Here is an 8485-nt window from a genome sequence, read left to right on the forward strand (position 1 = left end):
CATGGGGCATGATAATCCCCTCCCCAAAGGCTGTTATATAGATTAATTAAGGAATTACTTAAGTGCTGTGCCTGGTGCGGAAGAACATAGCAGAGAGGGAAGCAGTGCTTGCAACTTCCTAGCTTCCTCTGTTTCCCTGAGTGACCTCAGCGCCTTCTCTTATTGATTGAAATGTTCAGAGGAGTGTTGTCCTGGAATACTCTGTTAGCCCAATACATGGGGGGTGACTTACAAGACTGGAAGGTGGGGGGGGTTATCTGAGGATGCTCTCTGTGTCTCTCCCTAAGTCTGGGATCAGTCCTGTTAGAACTTAGTGGACTTCAGCCAGGCATGGTAGCTCATGCCTGTAACCCCAGCACTTTGGGAGGCCGAGGTGGGAGGATCACTTGAGGTCAGTAGTTTGAGACCAGCCTGGACAACATGGTGAAACCCGGTCTCTACTAAAAATACAAAAATTAGCTGGGCATTGTAATGCACACCTGTAGTCCCAGCGACTTGGGAGGCTGAGGCAGGAGAATCGCTTGAATCTGGGAGGCTGAGGCAGGAGAATCGCTTGAATCCAGGAGACGGAGGTTGCAGTGAGCCGGGATCACCCACTCCAGCCGGGGTGACAGAGCAAGACTCTGTCTCAAAAAACAAAACAAAACAAACAAACAAACAAAAAACTAGTGAACTTCTCAGAAATAGTCCTAATCTTTGTCTCCTCATCTTTTTCCCCACACCACTGCCTGGAGTCAGGACCCACACCTCTCGCGACAGCCTCCTGCCTGGACTCCCCCACTGCAGACCCTTGTCTTCCTGCATCCTATACCTGAGTTCTGGAGTTTTCTCCATATCACACACAAGTGTGGAGTAAACCTTTACTGTCTATTCAACCCCCTGATTTTTCTGGGGCACCTACTATGCACCTGGCCCCATGCTAAACACTTGATCGGCATGGTTTCACATGCGCCTGCCAACACAGGTAAATACTTTTACTATGCTCATTTCGCAGATGAGCAGGGGAGGGAGGAGTTGGGTTGTGAACAAACTGGAAACCTCACACAGTCCTGTGAGGAAACTAATAAGCCTGCTTTATATTATTTTATTCATTCAGGAAATAATACTTACTGTGGGTCTAATGTGTGCAGGCCTCCTTCTAGGTCCGGGGGAACCTGGTGTGGTGTGGTGCATGCCTGCAATCTCAGCACTTTGGGAGGCCCAGGTGAGAGAGTTTCACCATGTTGGCCAGGCTGGTCTCAAACTCGTGACCTCAAGTGATCCGCCTGCCTCGGCCTCCCAAAGTGCTGGGATTACAGGTGTGAGCCACCATGCCCAGCCCACCATTGCCTTATTATTAATAAGAATAATTTTTTCTTTAACAGTGTGAGTGGGAACAATTGGGAATATCAAACTTTGCCTGTTTCCTTGACTGGTTTAAATGTCTTTTAATTTGCACCACAGAATCTAATACTTACAAGTTCCTGTAGGAGAAGAATCTTGTTTTGGGATTAGACCAAAAGACCCTGTGAGCCGAACTTCTCTGGGGCAGCTTAAGCCCATCACAGTTCAATCTGAGTCCAAAGAGGCCCCTCCCTCCCTTCCCCTCGGCCACCGGCCTCAGCTCTGCCATCCCCTCGGATTCCTATTCCCCAGGCGAGGCAATCGAGCTCTTAATTAAATTCTCTCGTTAGAAGTCAAGCCCGAGGAAAACAAACAGCAAAACCTCTCCTGCGAGACTTGTCTCTTCCTGGCTCAGAGACTCGATGCTGGAGATGGTATCACTGACTGCCCTTGGACATCCATCCCTTGCTGCTCCCCGGGAATTTCCTGTTGGCTCCTTCCCAGGCTCAGCCTCACCCCATCTGGCCCAGAGGAAATTGCAATGGGAGGTAAAAGGATGTTATCAGGCATTTCATTGCGTGTTTCATTTAGGGGTGAGTCTCTGGACTCTGGTCAATGGGGGAGAACGGGGAAGGCTTCAAAGACAGAGAAGAGGCATGGCGAGAGGCACTGAGATATGGGCTCGGGGACACAAGGCACTTGTCCCCAGGGACAGCGGACATGTGATCACACACATACCACCCCCACACCTCCCCTGATTATACTCCAGTAGATGCAGGAACCATGGGGAACTGGAAAGAGCACTGGACTGGGAGTCAGGAAGCCCTGAGTTACTAACTCACTATGCAATTGTTTAATAGTAATCAGAGCAAAATGTATTGCAGGATTGTGTGCTAAGCGTTATGCTAAACCCCACACATGCTGGGTGTGGTGGCTCATGCCTGTAATCCTACACTTTGGGAAGCTGAGATGGGAGGCTCTCTTGAGTCCAGGAGTTTGAGACCAGTTTGGGCATAGGGAGATCCTATTTCTACATAAAATTTAAAATTTAGCCAGTTGTGGTGGCATGTGCCTGTAGTCCCAGCTGCTTGGGAGGCTGAGGCAGGAGGATTGTTTGAGCCTGCAATGAGCTATGATTGAGCCACTGCATTCCAGCTTGGATGACAGAGTAAAATCCCTTTGTTGTGGGAAGTCAGGGACCCCAAACAGAGGGACCGACTGGAGCCATGGCAGAGGAACATAAATTGTGAAGATTTCATTTTAATATTGACATATGTCAGTTCCCAAAATTAAGAGTTTTATAATTTCTTATGCCTGTCTTTACTTCAATCTCTGAACATAAATTGTGAAGATTTCATTTTAATGTGGACATTTATCACTTCCCAAATAATACTCTTATAATTTCTTACGCCTGTCTTATTTTAATCTCTTAATCTGTTATCTTCATAAGCTGAGGATGTACGTCACCTCGGGACCACTGTGATAATTGTATCTAACTGTACAAATTGATGGTAAAACATGTATGTTTGAACAATACGAAATCAGTGCACCTTGAAAAAGAACAGAATAACAGCAATTTTTAGGGAACAAGGGAAGACAACCATAAGGTCTGCCTGCCTGCGGGGTCGGGCAAAAAGAGCCATATTTTTCTTCTTGCAGAGAGCCTATAAACGGACGTGCAAGTAGGAGAGCTATTGCTAAATTCTTTTCCCAGCAAGGAATATTGATAATTAATACTCTGGGAAAAGAATTGCATTCCTGGGAGGAGGTCTATAAATGGCCACTCTGGGAGTGTCTGTCCTATGGACTGAAATATGCCCTGGTCCCCTGCAGTACTCTCAGGCTTATTAGGGTAGGGAAAAAACCCCACCCTGGTGAATTTGAGGTCAGACTGGTTCTCTGCTCTGAAACCCTGTTTTCTGTTGTTTAAGATGTTTATCAAGACAATACGTGCACAGCTGAACATAGTCCCTCATCAGTAATTCTAATTTTGCCCTTTGCCTTGTCATCTTTGCTTTTGTCCTTGCCCTGTTTCCTCAGAAGCATGTGATCTTTGTTCTGTTTTTGCCCTTTGAAGCATGTGATCTTTGTGACCTACTCCCTGTTCGTACACCCTCTCCCCTTTTGAAATCCCTAATACAAACTTGTTGGTTTTGCGGCTCAGGTGAGCATCAGAGACCTACTGATAAGTGATGTCACCCCCAGAGGCCCAGCTGTAAAATTCCTCTCTTTGTACTCTTCCTCTTTATCTCTCAGGCCAGCCAACACTTAGGGAAAATAGAAAGAACCTATGTTGAAATATTGGGGGCAGGTTCCCCCAATACCCCTTTTCAAAAAAATAAAATAAAATAATGATAATAATAATGGGCCAGGCATAGTGGTTCACGCCTGTAATCCCAGCACTTTCAGAGGCCAAGGTGGGCAGATCACTTGAGCTCAGGAGTTCCAGACCAGCCTGGGCAACATGGCAAAACCCCATCTCTACCAAAAATATAAAAAATTAGCCAGGCATGGTGGTGTGTGCCTGTAGTTCCAGTTAGTCAGGAGGCTGAGGCAGGAGAATCACTTGAGCCCAGGAAGTGGAGGGTGTAGTGAGCTGAGAATGTGCCACTGCACCCCAGCCTGGGTGACAGAATAAGACCCCATCTCAAATAATAATAATAATAATGAGGATGATACTAAACCCTAAGAATGGATGATCTCACTTAATTCTCACAACTTTATTCCCTCTTTCTTGGACAAGAAAACTGAGAATCAGAGAGGTTAAGTGACCAACTCAAAGTCACACAGCTAATAAGTGGTAGAGCTGAGATTCAAACTAAGTAGGCTGGCTGCAGAGCCCAAGCTCCTCTCCTAACTGTGTTTTCCACGTAATTCCTCCTTCTAGGTCTCAGTTTTCCCAACTGTAAATTAACAGGATTAATACACTCGAACTCCAAAGACCCTTCTAGCTCTAACAACCTGTGCTTTATTCAACAGTCACTGTATTGCCAGGCCCTGAACTGGGAATACAAAGATAAGGAAGCCTTCATCTCCGTCTTCAAGTTAGAAACTTCTTCAAAGTAGAAATCACATCTTACTTATCCTTACTGGCCCACCCTACTTGCCACAGCAATGTGTAAAGAGAAGATGCTCAAATTATTTGTTGACTAGACAGATACCTGATTCATGGGGAGTCTGATGTAACTGAGGACCTTGTCCTGTTACTACCCTTGCAAGAGAAAGTTACTTAATCTCTGAGTCTGTTCCTTCATCTATAGAGTGGAAATACACAATAGTACTTTTCCCACAGGGCAATGGAGAGGAGAATGCATGTTAGGCCCTTAGTGCGGTGTTTGGTGCACACACACACACATACACACACATGCACACACACACACACAAAGGCCAGGCATGGTGGCTCACACCTGTAATCCCAGGATTTTGGGAGGCCTAGGCGGGTGAATTACATGAGCTCAGGAGTTCAAGACCAGCCTGGGCAACCTGGTGAAACCCCATCTCTACTAACATACAAAAAATTATCCAGACGTGATGGCACGTGTCTGTAATCCCAGCTACTCGGGAGGCTGAGGCATGAGAATCACTTGAACCTGGGAGGCAGAGGTTGCAGTGGGCTGAGATCGTACCACTGCACTCCAGCCTGGACAACACAATGAGACTCTGTCTCAAAACAAAAACAAACAAAAAACTTTACCCTGTTGCTAGCTAGTGAGGGGTTTGCTGTACCCCTCTTTGTCATCCTCAGGTAAAAGCTATGAACCTATTTCCCCTGCTAGGGGCAGGTAGCAAATTTTCTCAGCCAGATCCTGAGTGATGAGGAAGAAGAAAAGAGCGAGAAGCCCGGGCTTCCCATTCCCTGAGAAGCCCTCCCCAGGATCCTGATTCCCATGCAGTCCTTGTTCCTCCCTTCTGTCTAGACAGCTCTCCCCTGAAGAAACTGCAAACCACAGACTGTCTAATGACAAAGCTTGCCCCAGACACTTGTCCCCAGACACACGATTCATTTAACCCTCTTTAAAAAAGAATAAGGCTGACTCCCACCTCTGAAGCAGAGGGGGACTCTATGGGCATAGGAGTGGCTGGGTGTCTTCTTTTTTCATTAATTTATCCATCCATCCATCCATTCATCCATCCATCCATCCATCCTTGGTTGAATGCTTACAATGTACCAGATTCAGTGCTAGGCACTGGGGATACCTAGGTGAGTAAGACACAAGCTGGCCTCTAGAAACTCATAATATTGGGGGAGGTAAACACAAAATCATTGTGAAAAGTGTGGCATCCCAACTATAAGTAGAGTCATGGGGAATACTCCTGAAGAGCTTCCTGTGTGCAAGGTCCTGTGTTGTGTACTTCAGATGCATGATTTCAATGTGGCCCTCATCATAACTAACCCCATGAGATAGGTATGCTTAATTGTGACCATTTTACAGACGGGCAGAATGAGGCTTGCAGAATTTAGATAACTTGTCCAGGATTACACAGCTATTAAACAGCAAAATTGAGATTCAGACCCAGTCTGATCACTGGACTTATAGTTTTTTTTCCCCAATAGTGTCAAGTTTATTCAATGGTGAGTAACTTGAAATATTTTATTTCTATTAAACATTGATAGAGTAAAACAAAAAATTTTGTAGATTTTAAAAATAAAAATGAGATTTCAAAATAATTCTGAGCTTTTAGTGAGCCACTTTGTTTCACACATAAAAGTTCCTAGAGTTTTGTGCTTTTCCCCTGTTGCTGGAGTACTGCAGTACACATTTTTGAGATGCATATATAGGGTAAGAAACTGAGAAAAACAAGCTTTCAAATAAATATATTGGTTATAATTTAAGAGGGATCTTGGGCAATTGATAGGAAAAATTGGGTATTAAGTTTCAGGGCATCAGGGATTAGCAATCTGTCCTGTCTAATCATGTCATTCCCTTGCTCAAAGCCCTTCCCTGGCTCCCATCACTCCAAGGATAAAGCCCAGCTTCTTTTTCTGGCATTCAAGGCTCTTCACATGCTGGCCCCTTCCTACTCCTCCAGCCTCGTGTCAACCACTCTCCACAACTCTAGTAATACCAAAAGACTTGCAGTGGCCCTAAATGAATTCTCTTTAGCCTCTGTGCCTTTGCACAAGTATTCCTTCTGCCGGGGAATTTCTCCATGTCCCTTGCTCTTTCTTGGCTTAGATGCCTCCCACTCATCCTTCAAGACTCAGCACAGGGGTACCCTTCCCAGCTGCTTCCTGACTGCTTGCCCACCTCCCAGGTGCTCCACTCTGAGCCCCGTGGGCCCCCTGCTACCTCTCTCCCGGTCTTCCCCACTGTGCTATGCTTAACTGTGTGTGGGTTTTCCCTTGGGGATTGTGAGCTTCTTGAGGGCAGGGACTGTGCTTAACACATCCACGGGCCCAGGGTAAGGGCTCAGACGCTGAAGTGAACCCTCTCCAGCAGACCCAGCCTTTTCCTTCAGCCAGCTTTCCAGTGTCATTTACCATCTTCAGTGGCTTGTATTGTTCAACGTTGTTAGCAGATGTTTTGTTAGAAGGTGCTGAGATGCCATACAAGTTTTGCCCAAGGTTCGCCCTGACCAGGGCAGCTTCTGGGGCTGTCAGGGTCTTTTCATTGAGGACACACACCCAGGATGTGTCTGTATTTACTCTGCCATTTGGATTTTTCAACTGCAGGATCTTAGGCTAGGACCCCAACAGCAGCTGCAAGTGCTTCAGCTGTGTAGACAGGACTCTTTCCTCCTTCCTGACTTCAACCTGGGGCATGAGCCACAGTGCCTATTTTGGGAAATGCCTACATTTTTCATTGCTCAACCTTCCTGTTTCCTATTTGGGAAAAGAACCTAGGGCCTGAGTAGAGTGGAGGCCGAGGTGTGGTTGCCGATAACTCCTATTTGCCAGTGATTTATTTGCCTGGGATTTGTGCTAAGACGAAAAGAATGTTTGCATTATTAATGATCATTGATCACAGGGTTCCAAAAAAGAGAGACATTGAGAGAGATGTAGGCTCCAGGCCAATCATCAAATGGTAAACCAAGAGGGTGGGGCGTGAAGAAAGGAGGGGAAGGCTAGGTTTGTAGAGAGTTATGCGGAGACAGAAGGACACAGGACACAGAATAGAAAGTCTAGATGAGCTGCTGAGTTTTGGGTGTGCCAGATGTCCAACAGCTGTGTGGGCTGCAAATAAACCAATGCCGGCAGGTGCTGCTGGCCTCTCCCTACACCCAGTGAAGGAGACTTCAAGACAAAGAATGTTACCAGGGACAGACGGTCATTTCGTAATGATAAAAGGGTCAATTCATCAAGAAGAAATAACAGGGTTGGCCACAGTGGCTTACACCTGTAATCTCAGCAATTTGGGAGGCCAAAGTGGGAGGATCACTTGAGCCCAGGAGTTTGAAACCAGCCTGAACAACATAGCAAGACCCCGTCTCTAAAAAACAAACAAGCAAACAAAAACAAAAAACAAACAAACATAACAATCTTAATGCCCTTAACTAATAACAGGCTTCAAAACACATGAAGAACAAGCAGATAAAGACCCGGTAAGGAGCTGAGCGCAGTGGCTCATGCCTGTAATCCCAGCACTATGGGAGGCCGAGGCGGGTGGATCACGAGGTCAGAAGATGGAGACCATCCTGACTAATACGGTGAAACCCCGTCTCTATTAAAAATACAAAAAATTAGCCAGGCGGGTGGCACGCTTCTGTAGTCCCAGCTACTCAGGAGGCTGAGGCAGGAGAATCGCTTGAACCCGGGAGGCGGAGGTTGCAGTGAGCCGAGATCGCGCCACTGCGCTCCAGCCTGGGCGACAGAGCAAGACTCCGTCTCCAAACCAATCAACCAACCAACAAACCAACCAACCAACCAACCAAAAAACCGGTAAGGACAGAGAAGGCAAGGCCAGTTCCTCATGAGCTGCGAGAAACCTGGACACAAGCCATGGCCGGTGTTCGTGCCTCTTCACTGTCTTCAGTGGAAACCTCTTGCTGGTCCTGTCTTTGTGCTCAAGTCTTCTCTCTCCCCTGGTTCTCTGCAACCAGGCTGGTTCATCTCAGCATCCCAAACACCTGCTGGGGGCTGGGGGCTGGCACTCGGAATCTGTCCTTTGAAGGATGCTGGGAGCTGCCCCTCCCCTACCTCTCTGACCGCCCCCCCTCCCCC

The sequence above is a fragment of the Gorilla gorilla genome, chromosome 1, assembly GCF_029281585.2.
Source record: "Gorilla gorilla gorilla isolate KB3781 chromosome 1, NHGRI_mGorGor1-v2.1_pri, whole genome shotgun sequence".
NCBI lineage: Eukaryota > Metazoa > Chordata > Mammalia > Primates > Hominidae > Gorilla > Gorilla gorilla.